Raw genomic sequence first — 12,519 nt, 5'->3', positions numbered from 1 at the left:
TTAAATGCAATATAAAATAAATAGTATTGGTTCTGAAGATCCCAGAATCCATCGGTTTGTGCTAAGACTTTCAAAAAGTGAAACAAGGCCAGTATGGTGGGCTGACACAAAAGTAAGAGAATGAGAAATGGCACAGGTGAGGCAATCTTGAGGAACTGAGGAAAGTCAGACAAATTAAAATAGAGCAGTTGTCCAAAGGACATTACAAGAACATAGCCTTTGTCTCCTTGGAAACGAGATTGGATATGAAAGTGAATAGAAAGGATTGTTTTAATGACACTGGCCTGTTTTTATAGGCTATACTTTTATGGCATTGGCCTGTGTTTTAGTGTTTGTGTTTTTAATGGCTTTGGTTTTAAAGCTTGTGTAGTAACATCTGTCAGCTGCCTTGAGGCAGCAGATACATTTTCTTAATAAAGTAGGAAATTTATGTCCATACTTTTGTCCTTACTACTAAGAAGTGAGTTCCTCTTCAAGGACCACTCTAAATGAGAAAAAGATAGTAGAGAGACTGGGGTGGGGGGTAGCTAATGGGTTAAAAGAGTTTGAGGGATGAGTGACTTGAATTTGCTTTATTGGTGTAATGGAGTAATAGGGAACTCCTGGATCCTTTGAGAGATTATAATGGAAGGTTATAATGGAAGCTGCTCACACATGTAGAATAGGGAATTTAGCTTCAAATTAGAATGAGCAGAAAGGTGTTTGGGAAGGCTAAAACTATATTATGGGTTCAATCAATCCTCTGAAATTAGGCTTTATTCCTTTACTGCTTACATTTTATTATTGGTTTTTCACTTGATTCTTTGTGTTGTATTTTGTGGTATTTCTGGAGATCAGTTCCAATTCCAAGAGATCTCCAGGTCCCACTAAGAGTTTAACAAATCCACTTTTGGGAGCGACCAGAGTGTCTAGTTTTGAGGATTGTCTCAGGAGAGGAGAAAAGCTAGTATAACATTCATTTATTAAATTTTTATACCGCCTTCCCTTGTGATTTCATAAACTGAAGGGATTTTGACATCAGATTTGCTCACTCTGCCCAGTAACTATAAGTATGCTGCAGCATGACTTCTTATGTGATTCTTTTAGGAAGCTTGGACAGTTAGAATGTTTGGTACATTATTTTTCTGCACATAATTTTCTGTTCATAAATGTTATGTTAATAGCAGCCGTAAATCAACTGAAGGCCGCAGTTGACAGAGCGAGGGGAGAGCCTGGAAAGACACAGCTGTGTGTGGCCCGTCAGGAGTATGGGTGTGGGGACAGTGCGTGTGAGCGGCAGCATGATGGTGGGTTCTGGGTGCCTATATAAGACACCATGTACCTGAGCTCATCCTCTTTCTGCCACTGGAGCCACCGAGACAGCTTCCCACCCTCCCACCCAGTTTGTTATGGTATTGGGTTGGGATTCAGTTTTGTCACAGCTGCAGAATAAAGGGATACAAGGGATTTTTTGGAAGTGAAACAGTTTGCATACTGGGACTCTGGGGTGGGGGTCTCAATAAAAGACCGGCTGATAGAGAGCATAACCTTACCCGGCTGGAAGGCCATGGGCTCAGAGCCAGGAGGTAGGGATGGTTGGATGAGGTGGACACCCAGCAACCATTTAACTGCCCTCCTCCCAGAGGAAGGATCAATGGGCAAAGGACCCACTCTCCCAGCAGGGAGGGGACCCAGGGCACCCCTTGTACCCATTCAGCAGCCAGATGGCTGTGTGGGATATACTTCCACCTCATGCCAGGCCAACCCTCAGTTTGTTTGTTTAATAAAGCTGTGGCCTTGTTATATGCCAAAAATGGATGACCTGCATCTTGATTGGCCTTATACCAACCTGCAAGTCAATTTATAGTTCCTTTTTCCCTGGGATTCAAGGTGGATTATGCAGAATGAGTCAATACAATTAGCAGGATGGTACAGTCAATAGACAATGAAATTAGATTTTGCTTGTAAAAATCTGGAACCAAACCAAAATCTGAAACAGAGGTGAAGCATGCCATTGGTCTATCATGGTCAATCATGTCTACTTTGGTATGCAGCATCTCTCCAGAGGCATTTCACATCACTTTTTTGCTGACCCTTTTACTGAATGTGGTTGGATTTGAACCTGGAAGCTTCTGCAAAGCAATGCAGATGGTCTACTACTGAGTCTTGGACCCTCTTGCCACTGTCGCCATGTTTTACAAGTCTTGTTCTAGAGCAGTCAAAAACAGGTCAGTTTCCCCCAAGGCAGCTGTGTTGCAAGCTGCAAACCCAGATCAATATATCCTTCATTATGCTTCTAATTGCAGCTCAACTCTCATGTCAAAATATTTGGAGCTACACATTGCAAAGCAATTACAGAGTCATAATTAAAATGCTTCTTTCATTCCTTTGTTGTCTTTTGCTTCCTGGAATTCCATTAAGTGAAATTCATTTTTATTTTTTCTAAAGCACAATACACTCAGGATTGGAAAAAAGAACAATTACATGCAAAATTTACTTCAGGATGAAAGTTGCAATCTTGTAAGTGGGGGGAAAAACCCTTCTAGGCCCTGATCCCCAGAGGCCTATGCGTATAATCACATACACACACACACACACACACACGCAGACACACTTGGATGCCTTGCCTGTCTAGCTACACTGAGATCAACAGAGAAGAAGTGTGTCAGAGGAAGGAACTGGTTCCCATCTTCCACTTTTTGGTCCAGGGAAGACAAGTTCTAGCAAAAAGAAGAAAAGAAAAGAAACTGAGAGCTACTTCATCTCTTGCTGATCTTTAAATCAGGTATCTTGCATTTGGGGAAAGAAGAAAAGAGCTACACAGAAGCTCCATCACCATATATACAGCTTCTTGAAGAATGAAACAAAATTATGACTCTGTCTCTTCTCTTCTATCACCTTTCAAATGAGATGGCCAGCCACAGACCTCTCATCTGTCACTGTTCAAATGTAATAACCATAAATGTGTTACTTTCCAGCAGCCTATTCCTAACACTGAATTATTTGTACCTGGCTACTAGTACTTGAGTTCAAATGTGCTGTTATCATTGTCCCTAACGACAATTGACTGCAAAGACCATGGACAACATGGATTTCTGCAGTGTTTCTTTCCTCAGTCACGCACATTGTTGAAGTGCTTTTGTTTTGCAGTTAAAAATCTAGCTTTCATCTATTCAGGCCCATATGTCATTCACAAGAAGCACTTGTTTGTGTTTCATACGGTGGCCTTGAGATTCTTGAAGAGGTGAAAAACATTTTGAATGTTGAAAGAAATGTGTGTGAGGGAACCTTATATATCAAAATGCAGGCTTTTTAAACTGAAACAACAAAATTACAAACGAGTCAGAATGAAAGTCCAAGAGAAATGGATACAGTGCAAGCTATCAAACCAGCTTTCTGTGCCATTTATTTACTGAATGAAATCCGAACACAGCTAATTTAAAAATCTGGTGCAGATGAGGCATATTTCTTTCTTGTTTGTTAGAAATGACAAAGAGAATATTACTGGCTCCATCTTATATACAAGATGCCTCACATTGTATTGCAAGCAGAGCTATCTATCTCCCCAGCAAAATATGCTTCTGAAAGGGTTCAGTCATTCTGACTGGGGGGAAAAAATCTTTGAGAAGTTTTGCCTGCAGGGAACATAACCATCATCAGTGTGCAGAAGGTGAGGATTTGTGTGTGTGCTTAGAATTCCAAATAGGCAAGTCATCATCTTTCACAGAACTGTAAAGCATAGTTGCCCACCAGGCAAATGAATAGAAGGATTTCAAAGAACAGAGTATGGGAGAACTTCTACCACATTTTAAGGATTTGTACAAGAAACCGAATTTGCACTGGGTCTGCTTTGTAGTTAGCTGTAGAGCGTTTGGGGGAGAGGTAAAAAGGCACTAGAGGATTCCAGCAAGAGGTCTGATAGAATTCTCAATAGTGAATTGACAATAGAAAGCCAGCAGGGCCATCTGAAAGTCTTGTAAGAGCGTGCTTGAAGAAATGTAATATTTGCATTTCTATTACTGGCAAAGATGGGCCTCTGTAGATTTTTTTTCCCAAGGATTCTAAAGGAAAAATTGAAACAATAATGAAAATGAAATCTTCATGTCTGTCTCTGTTTGTCTTCTCTGTCCCTCTGGAATAAAATACATTTTCAATTTTTCACAGTGCTGGCCTACAATATGAATCTGGGGGATTAGGGCAGGGAAAGGATTGCTGCGCAAGAATGCCTGAGGAACAAGAATGGCTGCCGAAAAGATGAAAGTCCTGGGCAAAGAAGTGAAGTACGATACGATGAGGGGTGCAAAATGAAGATACTGTTGGCAAAGTAATTAACTCAACACTGATGCACAGCCTGACTAAAGATTAGATAAAGGTTTACTTAAGAATTAACACATTTGATAGGAAAGAGGGGATACAGAGAGAGGTTCCTAACTGAATCTCTAGATGAGAGAGGGGGCAAGACTGAGGGCCAATCTGCACAAGGACCAATGTTGCCAATTGCTTTCACAAAGCGGAAATGCTATTTTAAATAGTGGAATCTCGGCGTTCCGCATACCTTCATTTGTAGTGGAATCCAGTAGCGTTTCATTCGTTCCCCACAGGTTTATGGTCTTGCAGGAATCGCTAGAAAGGAAGCAATTTTTTTCTGTGCTTGTTCCCGCCCCTGGCAATCAATCAAATGGAACAGTCAATGGGTGGTTGTTATCATGCTCCCGAAAAGCCCCTTTCCCTTTAAGCACAGTTGCAACGAAAATGTGTTGATTCATTGCAACGGAGAGACGCGTCTAGCTGGCATGTGAGCTGGCGATTCATCGTTACCACGCTTCCCTGAGTGGAAACCCCCCATACACACGGGCACAATTTTTGGCCGAAATTAAAGGGAACTGGCGAACAGGGGGCTGTGTTGTGCTTGGGGACTTAGGGGAGATTTAAAGCACTTATGTGGAGGGACTGTAGCCAGAGAAGCCTCGCTGGGTCGTTGCTTTCCCCGCTCCGAGGAAAAAAAAATGGTGATCGCTTCGCCGGAAGTTCGGAGGAGAGAGCCAGGGAGAGGGACTTTGTTGCAACCACTACATTGAGAATTCACAGGTCTTTTTCACAAGTGTTGCAGGTTGTTGGCAAGAGCGTAGCGATTTTCTAAGGGTGAATGCACTTTTCCCGATTCCCCAAAAATCGCTACAACGAAGCGATTTTAGAGCTAGTGTTGCAGGAGTGTTGCAGATTGCTTGCAACATCATGCGTAACACAGTTTTAGTGACGAAAACAAAATGTAAGACTAGTGCTATATTAAAGTCGTGCGGAATGGCCCTGAGTGTGGCACTTTTGAGAAGAAGGAGGATATTGCCCTAAGAGTAGCAATCTGTAGACATGGAACAACACTTACCAGGAGATGTTGTTCTGACCTCACTATCTTATCTAATAGTCTTCTTGCTGTGCACTACAGGGTCTTCTTCTTTGTACACCAGGCCTTTTCTAACACCCATTCTCAAGGCCTAGTGTACAAAGTCAACAAGATTAATCTTCTTGTAGACTTTCAAGTTTTCTCAAGAAAATGGCTTGTTGAATACATTTGCAATAATTTCATTGATTGAACAGTATTCCACCTCAACAAGTCTTTATTCTTACATGTTTCTTACTAGGTGATGCTTCACATGCAAGTACTCAGTTCATGAATGAACCTTCTCTGTCTTTGCAAATTTTATGCACCCTTGGTTGTCTTCAAAAAGCTGTACTTGTTTGGGTTTCTCTATCCCAAAGTCTTGCATTACTAGCAGTATCCATTTCAGTTGGCATTTCAACGCTGGCAGGGGCTCATGGGAATTGTAGTCAATGAACATCTGGAGGACTACCGGTTGACTACCCCTGGTCTACAGACTTCTGCAGCAGATATATATTCAGCTTCAGTTAAGGACACAATAATAGTTTCTTGCTTCCTACTCTTCCTGCTAACTACTCTGCCGCTATAGAATAATTAATGTATACTGGCTTTCTTTCTGACTGTAGTACCTCCTGTCCAATCTACATCCATGTATCCCACTACTCTGGGACTCTCATATGTTGACAACTTAGTTTCAAATGAGCAATGCCATGCAGATGCTTTGCAAGTATTTGACTGTATTCTAGTCTATTTTGTTTGGTAATTTCATCCTTCTGCATATGCCCACAGCTTCTGTGATATCAGGACAAGTCAATGTGCTTATGTAGAACAGTCTTCCAGTTGCTTCTCTATTTTGCTTGTTATTAGGAAGAAGTACACTACTTCCTTGCTGGTTCAGTTAGTTTGTGTCTATAGGAAGGCTTGCTGGCTTAGCTCCTTTCTTATGCATGTAGTCCAGAAATTCTAGAATTTTCTGCTTCTGGTTGAGAGGATAGCTTCTATTTTCCTTTTATTTTACTTGTATTCCAAGATAATAATTGATGTTTCCTAATTATTTCAATTCTATTTCTTGATTCAGTCCTCCTTATCTTCATAGTATAAAAGCAGATCATCCACATATGTCAGAATGTAAGTCAATTAGCTATCTCTATATTGTGAGTATAGGCATCATTCCATCATGCCTTGCTCAAATCCTTCCTTAGTTGGCATTTGATTAAATTTCTCACTTCAACAACTTGCAGTCTGTTTTATTAGCATTGTATTTATTTATATTTATTTCTAATTCTCAGAAATTCTGGCTCATGGTGGTCTACAACATTTGCAATAAAACAATAAAATCACACTTCATAAAAACAACAATCCAATAAAACATCCTGATATTATACAACTCTCAAGATATCGGTAACAATAATACACCCAGACCTCTAATGCTGTTGAATTAGATACTGGAACAGCTGAGGATGGAAAAACCTCAGGGTAGTTCCTGCTGGTCTAATACCTAGACATGGCAACTAATGGGGGTCCAATTTCTCCAGCCTCAACCAAACACCTGGTGGAAGAGCTCTGTCTTGCAGGCCCTGCAGAACCCAGAGAGTCCTGATAGGGCCCACAGCTCTTTTGGGAGCTCATTTCACAAGGTAGGGGCCAGTAACGAATAAGCCTTGGCCCTGGTTGAGGCCAAGAACCCTTCCTGGGGGCCTGGTACCATCAGCAAATGTATCCCTGCAAAGCAAAGGGCTCTGTGGGGGGCATAAGGGCATACCTGTAGGTAAGCAGGACCCAAGCCGTGTATAGCCTTAAAGGTCAAAACCAAAACCTTTAATTTTATCTGGAAGCAGACTGGCAACCAATGCAATTGCCTCAGCAATGGATGGACATGGGTCATCCAAGGTGAATTTGAGAGGAACCGTGCAGTTGCATTCTTTACTAAATATAATCTGTGTCAAAGACAAGGGTAGGCCCATGTAGAGTGAGTTACAGAAGTCTAACATGGAAGTGCAATGTATAGAAACATCACAGCATATCAGCTCTAGGGGTTATGATTATGATTATGATTTTAGGTTTATTTCCCGCCTCTCCCAACAGGCTCGAGGCAGGTCACAACAACTAACCCCATTAAAATTCCCATTAAAACATCAAACTACTAACATGACGGCTAAAAATTCCATCCCTCCCCCAATTATCAAAGAGGTGAGGAGGAAAGGATGGAGGAGTAGCGTATACTCCTGGGGGGGGGGAGCGATGTCCCTGATTCGCTGACCCCAGCCTCAACCATAGACCTAGTAGAAGAGCTCCATTTTGCAGGCCCTGCGGAAAGCTGACAAATCCTGCAGAGTTGCTATGTGTTTCTTGTGTAATGCCTTTTGTAAAAGCTGGGCATCACTCCCTGGTTTGAATGAAATGTATACATTTTCCTTCAAGAGCACATTAGTTTATCTGCATGCCTTTAGTTCAATCCTGAAACAAAGTTAAATCCTGGCTTTCAAGTTGGCTAACTGCATAATTGTCTCTTTGTCCCAACAGTCTGTGCCATAGTCAAGAGCAATTCTTGTGATCACAAATTCACAATGTTTGGTAAAATTTGCTTCCTGCATGTTAGTCTCAAAAGTATATAAATCCTGATGCATTTTGCCAGTTACAATTAACTCTTCCCTCTGTTTGTTATATATTTTTCTCCAAAAGATGTAATCATTACTCTTTTTGTATATGCCAGTTCTGAGACATAAAGACAATCTTTACCCAGCATGTCTTGGTTCTGTCCAGTAGGGAGTTTGAATGTATGGTTCCTGAGCTAATAATGTCTGCCATTACACACTATCCTGCAACTCTTAATGTCTCTTTTCTTCACTGAAGAAATATGCTGTGTGGCAGAGTTTGCTAATTACAATAAACAACAACAAACTTGTCACAGTTTCTTCCTTCAATGAAAATATATATTAGCAGAATTAGCTTGAAGAAAAAAGAACTGAAAAAGTTTCAGTATATACCTTTTCCAGTTTATTTCTGTAAATCAAAAACAGTTGTATATCACATTCAAAACATTCAAATGGTGATTGACAGTGAACTTACAATTGATTTTTCAGTGACTGCCTCTATGTGCTTACTCAGCTACAGTCAATGCAGTCTTTCCTCTGCCTAGCAGTAGAACAGTCCCTTTTAATGTGACCTCACTTCCCACAGAAATGACAAATGATTCCACCTTTATTATTTACATTCAAAGCCATAAGATCAGCATTTGGTTTAAAAAATGTTGTCAGACTTTTCAAGTTGTCTGGGTTTGTATGTTTCCCCAAGTTACTTTATAACTTCTGTGAGGGATAGATTACTCTTAGATTCAGGCAGAAACACTATTTTCATGTTATCCCAGCAGACATTAATAGTAACAATTAATCATTTTATCAGATTTTGATCAAAAATTCTTTTCTGATCTCTTCAACTGCTCAACCAATCCAAGCATTTTGTCTAGATTATGACATAAATTACCATCCTTTGTCATAATACTGATGTTTCTTTTGTAAATAAAACTGGCTTTAAATGAAGAATTTACAAGCTGCCTTTCTAGCTCATACCATACAATTTTGGCTGTTGGCATCTGAATTACTCTTAACACTTTTCTGTCAGTTAAACCATTGATTATAGCCCCTCCTGCCTTTTCATTGTTGGAGCCAAGGTGTTCTCCATTGCCAGGTTATTATCTCCTGGTAGGGCATCCTGGATAGCATCCCATAATCCTCTTTCAAAAAACTGACTGTTCATTTGTTCTTTCCAAATTTTCTGTGAGCCTGTCTATCAGTTGACTATGCTGTACACCACAGGTCACTATCTTTGTTCCTTTGTTCTAAAATGCTTACTCAAAGAGCTTATGGCAATCTTTTAAACTTTAATCAGAGGTGTGCTTAATCTGGGCCACCATAACGCCTATTGGCAGAGTGATTAACACAGCAATGGCACACAGCCCAATTAAAGAATAGATAAAAGTTTATTTAGGAATTAGCCTACATGAGATGAAAGACAGAGATAGCTTCCTAACTACATCTCTAGTTGAGAGAGAGGGTAAGACTGAGTATGGTACTTCTGAGAAGAAGAGGGAAATTGCCCTTATAGTAGTAGTCTGGAGACTGATAAGGAATGATACTTAACGGGAGAGACGGTACTGATCTCACAATCTTTTCTAATTATCTTCTTGCTGACCATGCAGGGTCTTCTTCTCTTCTTTGTACACCAGACATTGCCTTTTCCAACAGACACAGCAGGAACTCCAAGTAATTTCACTTACCCAAACAAAGGCATAGGAAAATCCAGAAGTTAAAAATAAAATCTGTGACTGAAATCTCTAACATAGAGATTCCTGGCAGTGAGGGCAGCTTTGCAGGATTATGCACTTACTTGTACCCCTGTTACCACACTAAGTCATGAGAGTATGCTTCTCCATTAATAAGAACTTTTGAATAAGAACTCCAGTAGATGCAGAAGCATGATGAATAAGCAGCTGAACTTTGGGGGCCTTTCCACACAAGGACCAATGTTGCCAATTGCTTTCACAAAGCGGAAACACTATTTTAAATAGTGGAATCTCGGCGTTCCGCATACCTGCATTTGTAGTGGAATCCAGTAGCGTTTCATTCGTTCCTCACAGGTTTCTGGTCTCACCAAAATCGCTAGAAAGGAAGCAATTTTTTCTGTGCTTGTTCCCGCCCCTGACCGTCAATCAAACAAACAGCCAATGGGCGGTTGTTATCATGCTGCGGAAAAGCCCCTTTCCCTTTAAGCACAGGTTAAAAAAAATGCACACACGTTGCAACAAATATGCCTTGATTCTTCCTAACGTAGAGACCCATCTAGCAGGCATGTGAGCTGGCGAGTCATCGTTACCACGGTCCCCTGAGTTAAAAAAAGATCCCCCCCCGCACAGGCGCAATTTGCAAACAGGGGGCTGTGGTGTGCTTAGGTAACTTAGGGGAGCTTTAAAGCACTTCTGTGGAGGGACTGTAGCCGGAGAAGCCTCGCTGGGTGAATGAAGCCTCACTGGTTCCCTGCTCGCTCCGAGGGGTGAAAAAATGGCGATCACTTTGCCGGAAGTTCGGAGGAGAGAGCCAGAGGGAGGGACTTTGTTGCAGCCGCTACATTGAGAACGCACAGGTCTTTTTCGCAAGTGTTGCAGTTTGTTGGCAGGAGTGTAGCGATTTTCTGTGGGTTAATCCACTTTTCTGGATTCACTGGAAATCGCTACAACGAAGCGATTTTAACACTAGTGTTGCAGGACTGTTGCAAATTGTGTGCGACGTCATGCGGAACGGCAAATTAGTAGCGTTTACCATTTCTAAGCCTTCTGCTAATATGAACTCATGCGGAATGGCCCTGGGTATATAGTCTGTTTTGATGGGCCATGTATAATAATGCCTGCCACCATATCTGAGGGCCAAATATAGTTTCTCTGATCATTTCTACCCAGAGTGGTAAAACATGAGTGGTTTCCTGCTTGTAAACTCAGGCTGGTAAACCTCACTTTTGTAGCCCTGCTCATGGGAGACACATCCCGTGTTTTCCCTGTGCCTCATTGTGGCTTTTTGCCTCCTGATGAGGCTTCAAGGGAAAGCAAAATGAATGAACTTCTCTCCATTCCTTGGCTTGTCAATCACAGCAAGCAACCAATCACAACATAGGAGTTCTCTCATGGACTGAAACTTTTCCCCCCACCCAAGCTCTAAAATTATAATTATTTTTTAAAGGTGCTTCCAGATTGCTATGTGGTAATGCCACAACACAAGTGCATTTTTAATAAAAATCAACATCGCCAGAACAATATAGTATCTCCCCTCTTTTGGGGGGGATTCATGTTCTTTTGGACTTTATTTCTGTCTTGATGGATTTCTGATATGCTGAACATGGTCCCTGGAGCCCAAAAAGTCATTTTGTGCAAATGGTTGGCTTAAAAACAAAGTGCTCTGACCCCTGTATGATTGGGAGAAGGATGCTTGATCACTTGCCCCCCCCCCTTTCCCAGTTCATTTCCCACCTCCAGAAAACAGAAACAGGGCTGTTTTTGCCTATCCATGTTGTGAGAAGGCTGGATATGTCCCTGGAGCCCAAAAGACATTTTGTGTTAATGGCTGGCTTAAAGTCAAAGTGCTTAAACCCCTGTATGATTGTGAGAAGGATGCTCGATCACACTCCCCCCACCCTTTCCCAGCTCATTCCCCACCTCCAGAAAACAGAAAAGGGGCTGTTTTGACCTGCCTGATCCCCAAAAGACCGTGGACATTTGATTTTATTTTACCTTTGGCAATGTGGGTTGCAATGCAGACCGCACAATTTAAAATAACCTCAGAGCAGGAAATGGAGAGGGGAGGCTGGGTGTGAGGGTGGGACAATGTTGCAGAGACTATCACACCTTTCCCTCTCTATATTGGCTTGCACCTGGTTGCTCACTGGTTGCTCACCATTAGGATGTGCGATTGAGGAGGATAAATCCAGGTTCGGCGATTTCCTTCATCGGGAGTTAAAAATGTCTACAACTCAATCCAGTTCCTTGACAGCCTCGAGATGCAGGTAGCATCTAAAAGCAGTCAAAATCCAAAGGCTGTCCAGGGGCATATTCCTCGTGTGAAAATAGTCTCTATAGCCCATGGATTTCAGTGAAGCTTTCTTCTAAATATAATCCAATCCCTCTTGTCGCAGGAAGCCTCAATGGATTCTTCAGTGGAAAATTTGTCACCTGCTGCAATTTAGATACATGGAGTGTATAGATAAGGAATATCCACCCTGTTTGACTTCAGATGGTAAGGACAGAAATATCCCCTTTACAGTAGCTGCTTGACTGCTTGCATTCTGATGACTCTTGAAGCATCTGGGCATGGAATTGGGGTCATCGTGGGTGGGCAGGTAGTTGTGAGTTTTCTGCAGGGGATTGGTCTAGATGACCCTGGAGGTACCTTCCAATGCTATGATTCTTACAGTTAGAACTTTTAAATCTGTCCTTCACTGTAACAACTTCCACATTTTATTCTTCTCTATAAGCTGTTTCACTGAATCCCAGAGAAGTTCTGACACTGCTCCTGGCTCACCATAGCCTTAGCTTACCTTATTGGAGGAAGGCCTTTACAAGTCATTGACTTGGTACTCACTCTCTGAATCCACTTGTATGTGAACTTTCCACAGGGATG

The sequence above is a fragment of the Paroedura picta genome, chromosome 2 (assembly GCF_049243985.1).
Source record: "Paroedura picta isolate Pp20150507F chromosome 2, Ppicta_v3.0, whole genome shotgun sequence".
In the NCBI taxonomy this organism is placed as follows: Eukaryota; Metazoa; Chordata; class Lepidosauria; order Squamata; family Gekkonidae; genus Paroedura; species Paroedura picta.
The sequence above is the reverse complement of the archived record's forward strand: the minus strand, read 5'-3'. Positions refer to the sequence as shown.